The sequence below is a fragment of the Pongo abelii genome, chromosome 4, assembly GCF_028885655.2.
Source record: "Pongo abelii isolate AG06213 chromosome 4, NHGRI_mPonAbe1-v2.0_pri, whole genome shotgun sequence".
Taxonomy (NCBI): domain Eukaryota; kingdom Metazoa; phylum Chordata; class Mammalia; order Primates; family Hominidae; genus Pongo; species Pongo abelii.
The window spans coordinates 190,260,287-190,278,071 of NC_071989.2; the positions used below are offsets into that span (position 1 = coordinate 190,260,287).

Sequence of the window (17,785 nt, forward strand, 5' to 3'; positions counted from 1 at the left end):
ACTTGGCAATGCAGGCTCTTTTTTGGTTCCATATGAAATTTAAAGTAGTTTTTTCCAATTCTGTGAAGAAAGTCATTGGTAGCTTGATGGGGATGGCATTGAATCTATAAATTACCTTGGGCAGTATGGACATTTTCACGATATTGATTCTCCCTATCCATGAGCATGGAATGTTCTTCCATTTGTTTGTATCCTCTTTTATTTCGTTGAGCAGTGGTTTGTAGTTCTCCTTGAAGAGATCCTTCACATCCCTTGTAAGTTGGATTCCTAGGTATTTTATTCTATTTGAAGCAATTGTGAATGGGAGTTCACTCATGATTTGGCTCTCTGTTTGTCTGTTATTGGTGTATAAGAATGCTTGTGATTTTTATACATTGATTTTGTATCCTGAGACTTTGCTGAAGTTGCTTATCAGCTTAAGGAGATTTTGGGCTGAGATGATGGGGTTTTCTAGATATACAATCATGTCATCTGCAAACAGGGATAATTTGACTTCCTCTTTTCCTAATTGAATACCCTTTATTTCTTTCTCCTTCCTGATTGCCCTGGCCAGAACTTCCAACACTATGTTGAATAGGAGTGGTGAGAGAGAGCATCCCTGTCTTGTGCCAGTTTTCAAAGGGAATGCTTCCAGTTTTTGCCCATTCAGTATGGTATTGGCTGTGGGTTTGTCAAAAATGGCTCTTATTATTTTGAGATACATACCATCAATACCTAATTTATTGAGAGTTTTTAGCATGAAGGGCTGTTGAATTTTGTCAAAGGCCTTTTCTACATCTATTGAGATAATCATGTGGTTTTTGTCTTTGATTCTGTTTATATGCTGGATTACGTTTATTGATTTGTGTATGTTGAACCAGGCTTGCATCTCAGGGATGAAGCCCACTTGATCATGGATAAGCTTTTTGATGTGCTGCTGGATTCCGTTTGCCAGTATTTTATTGAGGATTGTTGCATCGATGTTCATCAGGGATATTGGTCTAAAATTCTCTTTTTTGTGTGTGTCTCTGCCAGGCTTTGGTATCAGGATGATGCTGGCCTCATAAAATGAGTTAGGGAGGATTCCCTCTTTTTCTATTGATTGGAATAGTTTCAGAAGGAATGGTACCAGCTCCTCCTTGTACGTCTGGTAGAATTCAGCTGTGAATCCGTCTGGTCCTGGACTTTTGTTGGTTGGTAAGCTATTAATTATTGCCTCAATTCCAGAGTCTGTTATTGGTCTATTCAGATATTCAACTTCTTCCTGGTTTAGTCTTGGGAGGGTGTATGTGTCGAGGAATTTATCCATTTCTTCTAGATTTTCTAGTTTATTTGTGTAGAGGTGTTTATAGTATTCTCTGATGGTAGTTTGTATTTCTGTGGGATCAATGGTGATATCCCCTTTTTTTATTGTGTCTATTAGATTCTTCTCTCTTTTCTTCTTTATTAATCTTGCTAGCAGTCTATCAATTTTGTTGATCTCTTCAAAAAACCAGCTCCTGGATTCATTGATTTTTTTGAAGGGTTTTTTTGTGTCTCTATTTCCTTTAGTTCTGCTCTGATCTTAATTATTTCTTGCCTTCTGCTAGCTTTTGAATGTGTTTGCTCTTGCTTCTCTAGTTCTTTTGTGATGTTAGGGTGTCAATTTTAGATCTTTCCTGCTTTCTCTTGTGGGCATTTAGTGCTATAAATTTCCCTCTACACACTGCTTTGAATGCATCCCAGAGATTCTGGTATGTTGTGTCTTTGTTCTCGTTGGTTTCCAAGAACATCTTTATTTCTGCCTTCATTTCTTTATTTACCCGGTAGTCATTCAGGACCAGGTTGTTCAGTTTCCATGTAGTTGAGCAGTTTTGAGTGAGTTTCTTAATCCTGAGTTCTAGTTTGATTGCACTGTGGTCTGAGAGATAGTTTGTTATAATTTCTGTTCTTTTACATTTGCTGAGGAGTGCTTTACTTCCAACTATGTGGTCAATTTTGGAATAAGTGCGGTATGGTGCTGAGAAGAATGTATATTCTGTTGATTTGGGGTGGAGAGTTCTGTAGCTGTCTATTAGGTCTGCTTGGTTCAGAGCTGAGTTAAATTCCTGGATATCCTTGTTAACTTTCTGTCTTGTGGATCTGTCTAATGTTGACAGTGGGGTGTTAAAGTCTCCCATTATTATTGTGTGGGAATCTAAGTCTCTTTGCTGGTCTCTAAGGACTTCTTTTAGGAATGTGGGTGCTCCTGTATTGGGTGCATATATATTTAGGATAGTTAGCTCTTCTTGTTGAATTGATCCTTTTACCATTATGTAATGGCCTTCTTTGTGTCTTTTGATCTTTGCTGGTTTAAAGTCTGTTTTATCAGAGACTAGGATTGCAACCCCTGCCTTTTTTTGTTTTCCATTTGCTTGGTAGATCTTCCTCCATCCCTTTATTTTGAGCCTTTGTGTGTCTCTGCACGTGAGATGGGTTTCCTGAATACAGCACACTGATGGGTCTTGACTCTTTATCCAATTTGCCAGTCTGTGTCTTTAATTGGAGCATTTAGCCCATTTACATTTAAGGTTAATATTGTTATGTGTGAATTTGATCCTGTCATTATGATGTCAGCTGGTTATTTTGCTCATTAGTTGATGCAGTTTCTTCCTACCATCGATGATCTTTACAATTTGGCATGTTTTTGCAGTGGCTGGTACCGGTTGTTCCTTTCCATGTTTAGTGCTTCCCTCAGAGGCTCTTGTAGGGCAGGCCTGGTGGTGACAAAATCTCTCAGCATTTGCTTGTCTGTAAAGGATTTTATTTCTCCTTTACTTATGAAGCTTAGTTTGGCTGGATATGAAATTCTGGGTTGAAAATTCTTTTCTTTAAGAATGTTCAGTATTGGCCCCCACTCCCTTCTGGCTTGTAGAGTTTCTGCCAAGAGATCAGCTGTTAGTCTGATGGGCTTCCCTTTGTGGATAACCCAACCTTTCTCTCTGGCTGCCCTTAATATTTTTTCCTTCATTTCAACTTTGGTGAATCTGACAATTATGTGTCTTGGAGTTGCTCTTCTCGAGGAGTATCTTTGTGGCATTCTCTGTATTTCCTGAATTTGAATGTTGGCCTGCCTTGCTAGGTTGGGGAAGTTCTCCTGGATAATATCCTGCAGAGTGTTTTCCAAGTTGGTTCCATTCTCCCCATCACTTTCAGGTACACCAATCAGATGTAGATTTGGTCTTTTCACATAGTCCCATATTTCTTGGAGGCTTTGTTCATTTCTTTTTATTCTTTTTTCTCTAAACTTTTCTTCTCACTTCATGTCATTCTTTTGATCTTCAATCACTGATACCCCTTTCTTCCAGTTGATCAAATCAGCTACTGAATCTTGTGCATTCATCACATAGTTCTCATGCCATGGTTTTCAGCTCCATCAGGTCCTTTAAGGACTTCTTTGCATTGGTTATTCTAGTTAGCCATTCGTCTAATCTTTTTTCAAGATTTTTAACTTATTTGCAATGGGTTCGAACTTCCTCCTTTAGCTCGGAGAAGATTGATCGTCTGAAGTCTTCTCTCAACTCGTCAAAGTCATTCTCCGTCCAGCTTTTTTCCATTGCTGGTGAGGAGCTGCGTTCCTTTGGAGGAGGAGAGGTGCTCTGATTTTTTAGAATTTTCAGTTTTTCTGCTCTGTTTTTTCCCCATCTTTGTGGTGTTATCTACCTTTGGTCTTTGATGATGGTGACGTACAGATGGGGTTTTGGTGTGAATGTCCTTTCTGTTTGTTAGTTTTCCTTCTAACAATCAGGACCCTCAGCTGCAGGTCTGTTGGAGTTTGCTGGAGGTCCACTCCAGGCTCTGTTTGCCTGGGTATCAGCAGTGGAAGCTGCAGAACAGCAAATATTGCTGAACAGAAAATGTTGCTGCCTGATCGTTCCTCTGGAAGTTTTGTCTCAGAGGGGTACCTGGCCCTGTGAGGTGTCAGTCTGCCCCTACTGGGGGGTGCCTCCCAGTTAGGCTACTCAGGGGTCAGGGACCCACTTGAGGAGGCAGTTTGTCTGTTCTCAGATCTCAAACTCTGTGCTGGGAGAACCACTACTCTTCAAAGCTGTCAGACAGGGACATTTAAGTCTGCAGAGGTTTCTGCTGCCTTTTGTTCGGCTGTGCCCTGCCCCCAGAGATGGAGTCTACAGAGGCAGGCAGGCCTTCTTGAGCTGCAGCGGGCTCCACCCAGTTGGAGCTTCCCAGCCACTTTGTTTACCTACTCAAGCCTCAACAATGGTGGGTTCCCCTCCCCCAGCCTTGCTGCCACCTTGCATTTTGATCTCAGACTGCCGTGCTAGCAATGAGCAAGACTCCGTGGGCATGGGACCCTCTGAGCCAGGCACGGGATATAATCTCCTGGTGTGCTGTTTGCTAAGACCATTGGAAAAGCACAGTATTAGGGTGGGAGTGACCTGATTTTCCAGGTGCCCTCTGTCACAGCTTTGCTTGGCTAGGAAAGGGAATTCCCTGACCCCTTGCACTTCCTGGGTGAGGTGATGCCTCACCCTGCTTCAGCTCATGCTCGGTGCACTGCACCCACTGTCCTGCACCCACTGTCCAACAAGTCCCAGTGAGAAGAACCCAGTACCTCCGTTGGAAATGCAGAAATCACCCATCTTCTGTGTTGCTCACCCTGGGAGCTGTAGACTGGAGCTGTTCCTATTTGGCCATCTTGGAACCCAACCCCAATTTCAGGTGTCCTACGTTTTGAAATTTCTCCTCCTCCTTTAAAATTTTCATTCTTCATGGCTGCTGCTTCTGTCAAACATGCAACTTGTTAGATATTCCTTCTGCCAAGCATCATCCCTCTTCCTCCTTCTTGGCAAAGTTCCACTCAGTCTGCATGCTTACCCTAAATCCAACCCAGATTTTAGAAGCTTGCATTCATCATCACAAATGTAAAAGTGCCTGGCACATACTGAACATAATACATACATAATAAATTATAACAATAAGCTCCCAGATGACACTACATGACCTTATGTAGTGCTTACATTGGACACAGAGTAAGCACTACATAAGGTAGTAAACAAAATAAATGACAATGGTATTCACAATCTCCTAACTGTATTTTTAAAATGTATTTTGTAACATTGGAAAAAGGCTTAGTCCACAAAAGACACATGATAATTATTTTTTAAGTGGAAAAGTGTATGAATGAATTAAAATATTTTTTCTTAAAAATTCTAGTAAAAATACACAAAAATTAAATAGTTATCTGTATTATGAGTACCTTAAAGACAAAAACTATTCAATTCCATCTTTGTCTGCTGCAATTTGCCAAACCTAACTTATAGAAGTGGTTGGATAAATATGTACTAAATTAATGGTGTCTTTATACAGTTCAGATTGTACAATGCATTTGGTGTCATATTTTTGTTATTGTGAACCATTTTTATAATTTTATTATAATTTTTTGATCCTAGAGTTTGGCTAATGGAATATTTATTTTGATCATCTTTTGCCTAATGATAACAGTGTATTTTTTTTTTTTTTTTTTTTTTGAGATGCAGTCTTGAGTCTTGCTCTGTCACCCAGGCTGGAGTGCAGTGGCACAATCTTGGGAGGGGAGGAGAGGGGAGCAATTCTCTTGGCTTAGCCTCCCAAGTAGTTGGGATTACAGGTGCCTGCCCCATGCCTGGTGATTTTTGTATTTTTAGTAGAGATGGGGTTTCATCATGTTGGTTAGGCTGGTCTCAAACTCCTGACCTCAAGTGATCTGCCTGTCTCAGCCTCCCAAAATGCTGGGATTACAGGCATGAGCCACCGTGCCCAGCCTGGTAGCAGAGTATCTTGTTCCAACAAAATTAATATTATTATGATAATTGTCCAGCACATTTTAAAAAACAGCTTGTTCTAAGAAGTGAATATATCTCATGAGGTTCCAACTTATGGAGAAAGAGGAAGAAAATACATCTTGTTTGTATAATAATATGTAACATAACTTCTGCTTCTTGTAAAGGAATTACTTTCCCATCTTCTGCATTCAATAGGTATCTTAAAAAATAATCTATTTTTATGGGTGCACACTGGCTCAGTTTTATGGTTCTTATTGCCATTTGTTTATGGTATCAGAAAGGGATTTTTGAGTTCCCAGTTCTAAAGATAGTTACTTTCTTAGTGACACAAATTCCTGTGTAATACAGTTGACCCTTGAACAACAAGAGTTTGAACTGCAGGGGTCCACTTATATGTAGATTTTTCTTCTGCCTCTGCAACCCAGAGACAGTAAAACCAACCTTTTTTCTTCCTCCTCAGCCTAATCAACCTGAAGATGATGAAGATGAAGACCTTTAGGAGGACTCACTTCTGCTTTTTAGTAAGCACATTTTTTTCTTTTCTATGATTTTCTTTATAACAGCTTCATTTCTCTAGCTTACTTTATTGTACAAACATAGTATATAATAATGCAGCACATACCAAATATGCGTTCATGGACTGTTTATGTTATCAGTAAGGCTTCCAGTCAATGGTAGGCTATTATTTAAGTTTGGAAGGTGTCAAAGCTATCCTCAGATTTTCAACTGCACAGGGATCAGAGCCCCTAACCACCATATGATTCAAGAATCAACCATAATTAATATTTATTTGCTAAATTCAAACCATTTATTATAAAAATTAAATAGAAGATCCATTTGCATCACAAGTCCAATTGTAACACTGTGATTATAGAGGAAAATACAACATACTAACTTAAAAATCTAATTTCTTATTTATATTAATACAAAATATCATGTCGAATTTCAGGAAACATAAGTAGGTAAATGCATTGTTTTTAGACAATACTGTGAGATTATGAATTAGCTACAACTAATTTTTTAACTCTGAATTCTAAATAAATTAGATTTAAAAAATTAATTTATATACAGATATATTTTAAACTGCTCTTTTATGATTAAAACTATGTAATCTTACTTTTTTTTTTTTTGGAGATAGAGTCTTGCTCTTTTATCCAGGCTGGAGTGCAGTGGTGCGATCTCAGCTCACTGCAACCTCCACCTCCTAGGTTCAAGTGATTCTCCTGCCTCAGCCTCCTGAGTAGCTGGGATTACAGGTGCCTGCCACCACACCCGGCTAATTTTTGTATTTTTAGTAGAGACGGGTTTTGCCATGTTAGCCAGGCTGGTCTCAAACTCCTGACCTCAGGTGATCCACCTGCCTCAGCCTCCCAAAGTGCTAGGATTACAGGTGTGACCCATCATGCCTGGCCTGTAATTTTACTTTTTAAAATCAATAAGACCACCAAGAGAAATGAGAAATTTACTATAAGAAGTCTTACCTTGATTGTCATTTTGAAGATGATTTTAAAGTATCTTATTTTTACGTTCCAAAATTTGTTGTTGAATGGTATGCATAATAAATGTAATAAATAAAATTACTATTTTAATAGTGACATGAAAAATATTTACCAAATATATTAATTTCTTAAAGCATTTCAGACAATATCAGAGCTGATATCAGAACTCTAATGTCCCATTCACTTAAAAATTTTAAGCTCTATAAACTTATAATTAAGGAAGCTTCTAATTAAAGAAGAAAAACATGAAGTATTCATAAACTGAGAGAAGGATAGCTCAGTAAATTAATTCTAGTTAGCTTAACATCCTGGAAAGTGTCCTGCACTCAGAATAAGTCCTCACTCTGTAACCAATAGGTATTTTGTTTTCAGACCAGTTGCTTCTCTTAGGCTCCATGGCTTTTTCTAAAACATAAGGATTTTACTACCTTACTTCACTAGGTTGTTAAAAGGATGTAATGAGATAACATGTTTAAATATTCAGAGAAATAGTAAAGCAATGGAATAATTTATTCTTGAACTGTATTGCTGAAACAATTTTGGGATCTCAAAACTTGATGGGTGTTTTTTCATAGGTTCTAATATTTGAATGTCACAGTTTTCAGAAAATGTTATTAAGTGCTAATTTTGGTTATTAGTTCTATTCATTGTGGCTTGTAGTTCAGAGCATTTTAGCTAATTCATAACTTGTAACTAAATTTATATAAAAATATATTATTATCTCATTAAAATAGATTACCTAAGTGTTCCCTATTACTGAGCTCATCAATAACACCAAGGGCAGAAAACTAATAAATGTCAAAACCTGGCTTGGACAACTACCATTCCTTCTCTACCTCCTCAAACTCGGAGCCAGCAGGTCTGTGTTAGAGGCTGCATCTTCTTGGTCCTCTCCAACTGACATACAAGACAAAACCCTGCTTGTCTTGTTTTTTGGTTCCATGAAAGAGATGCAAGTTGACGTTTCCTCATTTCCAAGTCATGGACTAACAACATATTTGCATGTAACATCCCATATGTTACTCAGCGCTGTTCGCATTTCACAGATCACCTTACCTGAATACTTTTATAATAACAGTAACAACAATTTCAATATTGGAGGTCTCCTGTTTTGGTCTGACTTGCACTGTTTCCTTGGAGCTAGTTAACAAATAGTCAAATGACCTTCTGGGGACTGTGCAAAATGTGGAATGCTTGCTGAATTTGTGTGCCATCCTTAGGCAGCAGCCATGCTTATCTGCTCTGTGTTGATTCAATCTTAGAATATATGCTGCTGAAACAAGTATAAAGCCCTATTTTATACATGGATACTCATGAGTCATGGATGAGGCTTAGCTCTGTTAAATCCAAACTACCTACTTTAGATACAGATAATTCTATTGAATGACTTCTTGTGAGGTAAAATTTTAAAATATTTTAAAAACTTGAGGTAGAGATGCAAGTAGCCTGAGAGATTTTCGTTATTATGGAAACACATTACTTGAGGGGTCACCTGCAAGTTGGTGCCCACTACTCTATTGAAGGATAATGTGGAACCTTCTGCTACCTAACAAAAGCTGCTACACGGGACAGAAAAAAGCCTCAAGGTACAGATGTGATAACAAAAGGGAAAGGGACCTCTGATCTCTTCCTGCAACATTATTTGAACGTCCCTGACTGCTGAGAACAAGCCCAACTAACATTTGCTAGAGAAAAGATGGACACAGATCTCAAAGGATAACTTACCATCAAGGTCTAGGCTAAGCCTAGCTAAGAGGTGGGTAACAAATAAGGTTTTTAGTGTTAGGGGAGGGTCAATTTACTCACTATGTGTGTGGGTAAAGCCAGTAGGCCTCACTGCCAGAGCAGCATGCTGGGAACAATGGCTGAGCGTATGTACATGAACTAAAAAACACTGTGGCTGTGAGCTTTGTGTGTGAGTCACCATGAAGAGTGAGGGATCTGAGTCAGTAAAGGCATCACTGTAGCTGTGAACTGTGTGAGTCACTATGAAGAGTGAGGGGTCTGAATCAGTAAAGTCATCCTGGTGGCAAAGGTCAATCATTACCAGATTGCAGGACCAGTTACAATGGCAGCAATACAGCAAGTGAATCAATGGAAACAACAGAATATTTAGAATGGCCTTTTCCCCCTATCTTCTGACTTGTAAAGCAAGATTGTCTTCCTTGGACTTAGGGAACCCCTTAGCTTTTTGAAAAATTCAAAGGATGAAGGCATAGGAGATAGCCCCAGGGGACAATCCAAGACTTTCTGCTAAACTGGACATTTCTAGACCCAATAACTAATTAGAAAAGTCAGGCCAGGCATGGTGGCTAGCAGTTTGGGAGGCTGAGGCAGGAGAATCAGTTGAGCTCAGGAATGTGGGCAACATAGGTGAGACCTTGTCTAAAAAAAAAAAAAAAGAAAGAAAAACAAGTAAAAAGTGTGATGCTATTTATATCTCACATATAAGGTTATATATAAGGTTATACTTGGAATAAAATGAACACCAAGATCCCTAGGGATAAAGGTCTTCAAAAGTCCTGAAAGAATCTTGCATCATTGCTACTTCTAACTAGTCTAGCTTTCTGTGTGATTTCTGGCTAAAAAGTGGACTAATCATCAACAGCATGTGCACTTGCCTGGTTCTTCACTAAACATGCCACCATTTGCTGTCTCTTACAAATTATAGCAAGCAAAAGTGGTGTATTTCCCTCCTGTAAGAAAGCAAAAACAATGTATAATTCACAAAATTACATATTTCTCAACTGAACTAAAAATCTCCCATAAGATGCTATGAACTTAAACATACAATATAGAAAGAAAGTAAATGCAAAGCAGTCTCGTCCTTTTCACTCCTCTGTGCTTTCCCACACACTGCCTTGCAAACACCCCTCCTCTCCCTCCCCACGTTAACTTCGATCATCTCCAAAACTGACTTTATTTACCAGTCCCCAAAATCCTTGCTTCTATCACAGCATTTAGCACAATATGTTGTAATTATTTCACTGTTTCCCACTGAAACCAAGAGTTTCTTGAGGGCAAGGGCTGTGTCTTTTTTTCTCTATAACCCTAAAACCTAATACATAGTAGCAAATGCTTTAGGTTTTTAAAATAAATTAATGATGTAAATTATTATCTTTAGAGCAGTGTTTCTTAAACTATGTTCCAAAGAATATTTGTTTTACCAGAAGAACTGTACCCCAACAGAAAGATGCCATGATCATCTGCATATGAGAAATATTACAAAACTGTATTATATGGCCAACAATCAAGAAATCCCTTCAACTTTGCCAAATCTCAATTTGACAATACTTTTTGTGGCAAACGTTAACATTTTAGGAACTAGAGTTTCAGGGATACAGTTGCCAGAACTTCCCGATTCAGGTGGAGGTTTCCTCTGGGTGGTACAAACTTGCTTGATTTACTTCTAGCAGTGGTGTCAGGATCCGATGCCAATGTCAGGCACTCCTGATCCAAATGGGTCACTAAGGAAATGAGGTCTGATTTAAGAGAGAATGGCTTCAAATGCACTTATTTTCATTATTATTAAATAGTCCATGGGATTTCTCCTAATACAAGAGGATAGATTTTTATCCTAACTGTCAGAAAGCTTAGTATATTCTGTGTAAGAGAGACAGGTTAAAAATGTTTGAAAATAAATATTAAAAAAGCAAAGCTCAGTAAGAAATTTTATTCTCAATTATAATGATAATCCTGGGATGCTAACACAATTTTACTTTTTAAATCCATTTGTATTGGCTTCCATTTAAATTGTTATTTAACATTTTTTTTTACTTTAGGCAAAATATAAATCAGAAATAAAATTACAATGGATAATCAATAAAAGTTTTAATGTTGATGTATATGGCTTATTTCTAGCTTAATAAAAGCCAATAAGTCACTTGCATTTTTAAGGGACATTGCTGAGGACCATGATATAATGTCTGCAATATTCATAAACTAGCCAATTCTCACCAAGAATAACCTAAAAAGGCTTCTAGGCATTCTTACGAGCAGATAACTATTTGTGGTATACATATAAAAAAAGAGTTAAAAAAAACTTTTGAATTCTAAAATTCAACCCCATAATTGAGGGATTTATAAACTATAGACTATGTATTATAAACCAATATACACTGTCTTGAAAATCTTTTATAGCTTATGAAAATATACTATAAAGCAGGAGTTGTAAACTCAAATACTTATAAGGATGGAGAAGGTTACCTAAGTAAGTGAAGTACTCAGGTGGGCACAGTAGCAAACTGGAGAATATGTGTCTCCTACACAGGGCAACCTCTGCACAGCAGACCAAGCAGTGATGGGGTTCGGGGGACACCAGATTTGATTCTTAAGACAGGCCTGAGGTCCAGATTTCTGCATGAGTCTACTAAATTTTACATGTTGACTCAATTTAAAGAGGCAAATGAACAAATCTGTGTGCCACATTTAGTTAGACTATAGCCCTTGTGTATTTATATTTTCTATGTAAGTGTTACTAAATGCTTTTGTATAAACCAAGGTATTTGCATGTGAAATTTTTCTTTCTCTAGTATCATATGTTTTATATAAAAATCAGCCCCTGATATATATATATAATAAAAATTGTTGTTAAGACTCATAATACCCACCTTAAGAATTTTCCCAAAATTTATTCATTTGAAATCTGTTTATATATCATTTTCCCAGATTGTCAACCAAATAGATAATTAGTTCATAAGACTGCTGAAACTAACTTATTAAAAGAACTCCTATAGTATTCTCACTGACATCTTGGATTTCAGTGTTTAAGACTGACATCCTGATTATGCCAAAGTTCTATAAACTTAACAGACATACTGAGATAGTCCATAATACAACTTCAACTGAAAAAAAAAAGGTTCAAGATTTGCTACTAATCTAATTGAGAAAATTTCACTTGTAATGAACATTTGTTGACACATAATCACTTGAATGGTGACAAAGGAACATGAAATTGTGAAAAGGTCAGCCTTTACCTATTGAAAGATTACCCACAAGCAAATTGCTAAAGACTCTCTGAATGGCAGTGAATGATTCATGGTGGGAAGGAAAAGGTGTTTTTCTGTAAGCTGAGATACATTGCCAACAATATTTCCTTTTACTTTCCAGTCACAAATGTAGAGAAAGACAGATAAATCAGGCTAACATTATTGGAAAGGAGAACTTTGAAGAAAGTAGCACCTATTAAATGCCAACTATTTTAGAGATTTCTTATGTTTTTGAGATACAGGAATTTATATACCGCACTTATCTATTCTGTGCTTCTTAATCAGGAGTGTATTCAAACCCTGAGGTTTTTTTTTTTTTTTTTTTTTTTTTTTTTTTTTTTTTTTTTTTTGCTGTTGTTATTGTAAGAGACAAGAGTCTTACTATGTTTCTCAGGCTGGACTCAAACTCCTAGGCTCAAACAATCCTCCCATCTCAGCATCCTGAGTAGCTGGGACTACAGAAACATGCCACTGTGTGTGGCTTCAAGAAAATATTTGTAACCGTACATGTTCAGATCTTATTAGCTCGGTTACATCAAAATCTTCAGGGGAAAGCCTACATTTGTAGAATTCTAACAAAATTCCCCCAGGTCACTGTGATGCACAATTCTAGCTGAGAATTACTGCAGCAGACAATCACTTCACTTTCATCACTCACCCACACCGCCAATATCCTTTATCAGCTTGGGATGTGGCCAGAAAGAGAAGAGAGTATGAGATAGAGTTATTTATTAGCACTCCAGTTAATTTTCCTGGGTATGGGTAGAACAGGGACAAGTAAACTGAAAATCCCACTTGATTTTGCTATTTATAAGCTCCTTAATCTCCCACCTTCCCACCAAGACATTCTAGGTTTGAGAGGAGAGTTTGGACTCTTAGCTAAGTGGCTGTTTTTGCCAGGATGGGTAATAAGTCAGTCACTAATTCGTTCCTAATTCGTTCCATCCTTTGCTGAAGTGTTTCTCACTTCATCACCAGCTATTCACAGCCAATCTGGTTTCCTCAGAGTCCTCTAAAAATTAATCTGTAGGCAAGTTTCAATCACTCTGTTTACCAAATCAAAAATAATTACCCCAAGGCTGAAGAGCACTTTGTCTCAATACATAAACTGGAAAACAACAAACTAAAAAACAAAACTTCTTATTGGCATTTTTCCTCATTACCTAATTTCCAAGTGACCTACATGTTTTTGATTGCTTTCCTTTTCCCTCCCCATTTTTCCCTCTTAAACCTTGCCACTGAAAGGCACATCAGTTTTTTTTTTTTTTTTGAGAAAACTGTCAGCAGCAGCAAGATTTCCATTTATTGCAAGTTGCTTTAGTTTTAAGTTTTAAGATAAAGCCTATTTCCAGGGTAAATTCTTTTCCTGTGTGTGTGTGTGTGTGTGTTTACATAATTAGAAAAAAAAATACACCTGGGGTAGGAAACAAATACTTGAAGTTTTACCTCAACAAATTCACAAATATTTCCCATAAGTGCACTAAACAAGCTGTGCCCTCTAATGCGTCTTTAAAAGTATCAATATTTAAAGTAAAATCTAAGACAATTAAGTTATTTCAAAATATTTTCATTCAGGAATGCCTGATCTTCCAAACATGAAAAATTGACTCTTACCTATGTCAATGTTAAAACAAATATTTTGAAAAGAAAGTTGATTGATCTATACCTTGTTTAGTGCTTCAATATTTGCATGGTGGGAAAGCAGTTTTCCTGCCAGTGAAGTCCCTTTATTATACACAGCATCATGAACAGCGGTGTTGCTGTAGACATCCTTAATGTTTGGATTGGCACCATGTTCCAGCAGAATAATGGAACATGTCTCTTCCTGGCAATGTACAGCCTATCAGTGTTAAATGAAAAATTAGACTATAAATTCTAAGAATTCAAAATACATATTCCACGGGTTTCACCAACTAGTTATATTTAAATGAGATAAATTCATTTTAATTCTATGTATTTAGTGAAATCTATTTCATGCCGAAAGAGTTGGCTACTGTATACCTTCATTAAAGGCATCCTGTTTAGTCTGTCACAGATGTTGATCTGGCATTTTCTGCTCAGCAAGAGAGTGACCACTTCCACACAGCCATGGGCACAGGCCAAATGTAGAACAGTCCTATGAGAGCGAGAGGAGTTTTCAGGAAATTGTAGTGCAATATCTCAAAACCTACAATGGTTTACGTAATTGTAAACATTGAAGAGCATGTTATTCCTCTGCCTTCAAAACAAATAATTTTCTTTTGAAGAAAGTACATTTATTAGCTCTTACTGCTCACTCCCTTAATGAAACAGCAGCTTATTTGGACAGAATGAGCTTGGTGTTTGGATTCAGTTCAAATAGGGCTTGAGTTATACTTTGAACTCGGTCACGTACTAGCTATTGCTTAGACTTTCTGTGCCTCATTTTCCTCATTAATTAAAGATGACAATAGCAGCTAGCTCACAGGACACCATTGTGATGCTTAAATGGGAATCCATGTAAAGTATTTAGAACCATTTCTAGAACAAGCAACAACTCAATAATTGTTAGATTTTTTTTTTTTTTTTTTTGAGACAGGTCTTGCTCTGTTGCCCAGGCTGGAGTGTAATGGTGTATTACATATATTTCATATATTACCTCACTGCAGCCTGGAACTCCTAGGCTCAAGCAATCCTCCTGCCTCAGCCTCCTCGGTAGCTGGGGCCACAGAAAGCACACCAGCATGCTCAGCTAATCATAAAAAAAAATTTATAGAAAGAATCTCGCTTTGTTGACCAGGCAGGTCTCAAACTCCTGGCATGAAGGGAACCTCCCATACTTCTATACCTATTGTCACATTCAATGGTCACATATTATTCCATTCTATGGATGCAACTGAAACTTATTTATAGGACACATTCTTCAGGTTCTTGTTAACATAAATGCTGGGAAAAACACAGTACATGTATCTCTGTTTTCTAAAGGTATTTTAATACAATGGAATTGATGGGTAAAGGGCATATACATTTTTAAAATGTGGTAATTACCACCAAATTATCTATTTGAAAAGTCATCAGCAACTTAAACTTCAAACAGCAGTATAAGTACCATTGCTGTTTATTCTCACAAACATTGTGGATAGAAAACAGTCTCATTCCTCTTTTAACTTAAATTCTTTTACGAGAAACACTAAGGATTTTTTCCTATGTACATATGTAACTTGTGGATCTGCAAAAAAGTACTTTGCTCACTTTTAGAGTTCTTTTCTTGTGGATTTGATTTGAAAGATTTCCCTCGGCTGCCCCATCTGGGAAGTGAGGAGCGCCTCTGCCCGGCCGCCACCCCATATGGGAAGTGAGGAGCGCCTCTGCCTGACCACTCCGTCTGGGAGGTGAGGAGCGCCTCTGCCCGGCCGCCCCGTCTGGGAGGTGAGGAGTGCCTCTGCCCGGCCGTCACCCCGTCTGGGAGGAAGTGAGGAGCACCTCTGCCCGGCTGCCCCGTCTGGGAGATGAGGAGCACCTCTGCCCGGCCGCCCCATCTGGGAGATGAGGAGCACCTCTGCCCGGCCGCCCCGTCTGGGAGGTGAGGAGTGCCTCTGCCCGGCTGCCACCCCGTCTGGGAGGAAGTGAGGAGCACCTCTGCCCGGCCGCCCCCTCTGGGAAGTGAGGAGCGCCTCTGCCTGGCCGCCACCCCGTCTGGGAGGAAGTGAGGAGCGCCTCTGCCTGGCTGCCCCATCTGGGAAGGGAGGAGCACCTCTGCCCAGCCGCCACACCGTCTGGGAAGTGAGGAGCGCCTCTGCCTGGTCGCCCCGTCTAGGAGGTGAGGAGCGCCTCTGCCCGGCCGCCCAGTCTGGGAAGTGAGGAGCGCCTCTGCCCGGCCGCCCTGTCTGGGAGGTGAGGAGCGCCTCTGCCTGGCCGCCACCCCATCTGGGAGGAAGTGAGCGTCTCTGCCCGGCCGCCCCGTCTGGGAAGTGAGGAGCGCCTCTGCCCGGCCGCCCCCTCTGGGAAGTGAGGAGCACCTCTGCTCGGCCGCCCCCTCTGGGAAGTGAGGAGCGCCTCTGCTCGGCCGCCCCGTCGGGGAAGTGAGGAGCGCCTCTGCCCGGCCGCCCCGTCTGGGAGGTGAGGAGCACCTCTGCCCGGCTGCCACCCGGTCTGGGAGGAACTGAGGAGCGCCTCTGCCCGGGCGGCCCCGTCTGGGAAGCGAGGAGCGCCTCTGCCCGGGCGGCCCCGTCGGGGAAGTGAGGAGCGCCTCTGCCCGGCCGCCCCGTCTGGGAGGAGAGGAGCGCCTCTGCCCGGGCGGCCCCGTCTGGGAAGCGAGGGGCGCCTCTGCCCAGCCGCCCTGTCTGGGAGGTGAGGAGCGCCTCTGCCCGGCTGCCCTGTCTGGGAGGTGTACCCAACAGCTCCGAAGAGACAGCGACCATCGGGAGCGGGCCATGAGGACGATGGCGGTTTTGTTGAAGAGAAGGGGAGGAAGTGTGGGGAAAGGAAGGAGAGATCAGATTGTTGCTGTGTCTGTGTAGAAAGGGGTGGGCATAGGAGACTCCATTTTGTTCTGACTAGGAGAAATTCTTCTGCCTTGGGATGCTGTTGATCTATGGCCTTTCCCCCAGCCCCCTGCTCTCTGAAACATGTGCTGTGTCAACTCAGGGTTAAATGGATTAAGGGTGGTGCAAGATGTGCTTTGTTAAACACATGCTTGAAGGCAGCATGCTCTTTAAGAGTCATCACCACTCCCTAATCTCAAGTACTCAGGGGCACAAACACTGCAGAAGGCCGCAGGGTCCTCTGCCTAGGAAAACCAGAGACCTTTGTTCATGTGTTTATCTCCTGACCTTCTCTCCACTATTATCCTATGACCCTGCCATATCCCCCTCTCCGAGAAACACCCAAGAATGATCAATAAATACTTCAGAAATTAAAAAAAAAAAAAGAAAAAAAAAAAAAAAAGATTAGCAGGAAAGATGCCAAAATGCTAATACTAGTTTTAGCCCTACATGCTAAGATTAAGGGCAAGTTTTATTTTCTTTTGCTTACTAATTCTATTTTCTAAATGTTTGCATTGCAATTATGTATCACTTCTGTAATAATAAAAAAATTAAAATATGAAAAAAAAAAAAAAAAAAAAAAAAAAGAAAGATTTCCCTGTAAAATAAAGATGTGCTTTTTATCCGTATATATATATATAACTGGTATATATATAACATATCAGTAATATATACAATTTTTTATATGTATAATCAGTTATATATCATAATATATATAATAAAAAGTAAATTCCCTGTAGGATGAAGATACACTTTTCATCTGAATATCTATTTTTATATATATTAGTAAAAACATATACATAGTAAATATTTTTCAAGTATGTTATCATTTGTTAATTTTTTGATACACAGGGGGTTTTAATTTTTTTTTTTTTTTTTTTTTTTTGAGACAGAGTCTCACTCTGTCGCCCAGGCTGGAGTGCAATGGCATGATCTCGGCTCACTGCAACCTCCACCTCCCAGGTTCAAGCGATTCTCCTGCCTCACAGGCACGTGCCACCATGCCAGGCTAATTT

The 17,785-nt window shown here is 39.5% G+C and overlaps 1 non-coding gene and 1 pseudogene across 1 annotated transcript; both read right to left on the reverse strand.

Annotated features, from left to right (window-relative positions):
- LOC100453236 (ankyrin repeat domain-containing protein 18A-like) overlaps positions 1–17,785 on the reverse strand; it is a 31,014-nt pseudogene that overhangs the window by 11,702 nt on the left and 1,527 nt on the right.
- LOC112133577 (U6 spliceosomal RNA) lies at positions 8,459–8,565 on the reverse strand. Its single transcript, XR_002915216.1, has one exon. It is a non-coding gene; the product is annotated as a U6 spliceosomal RNA (small nuclear RNA).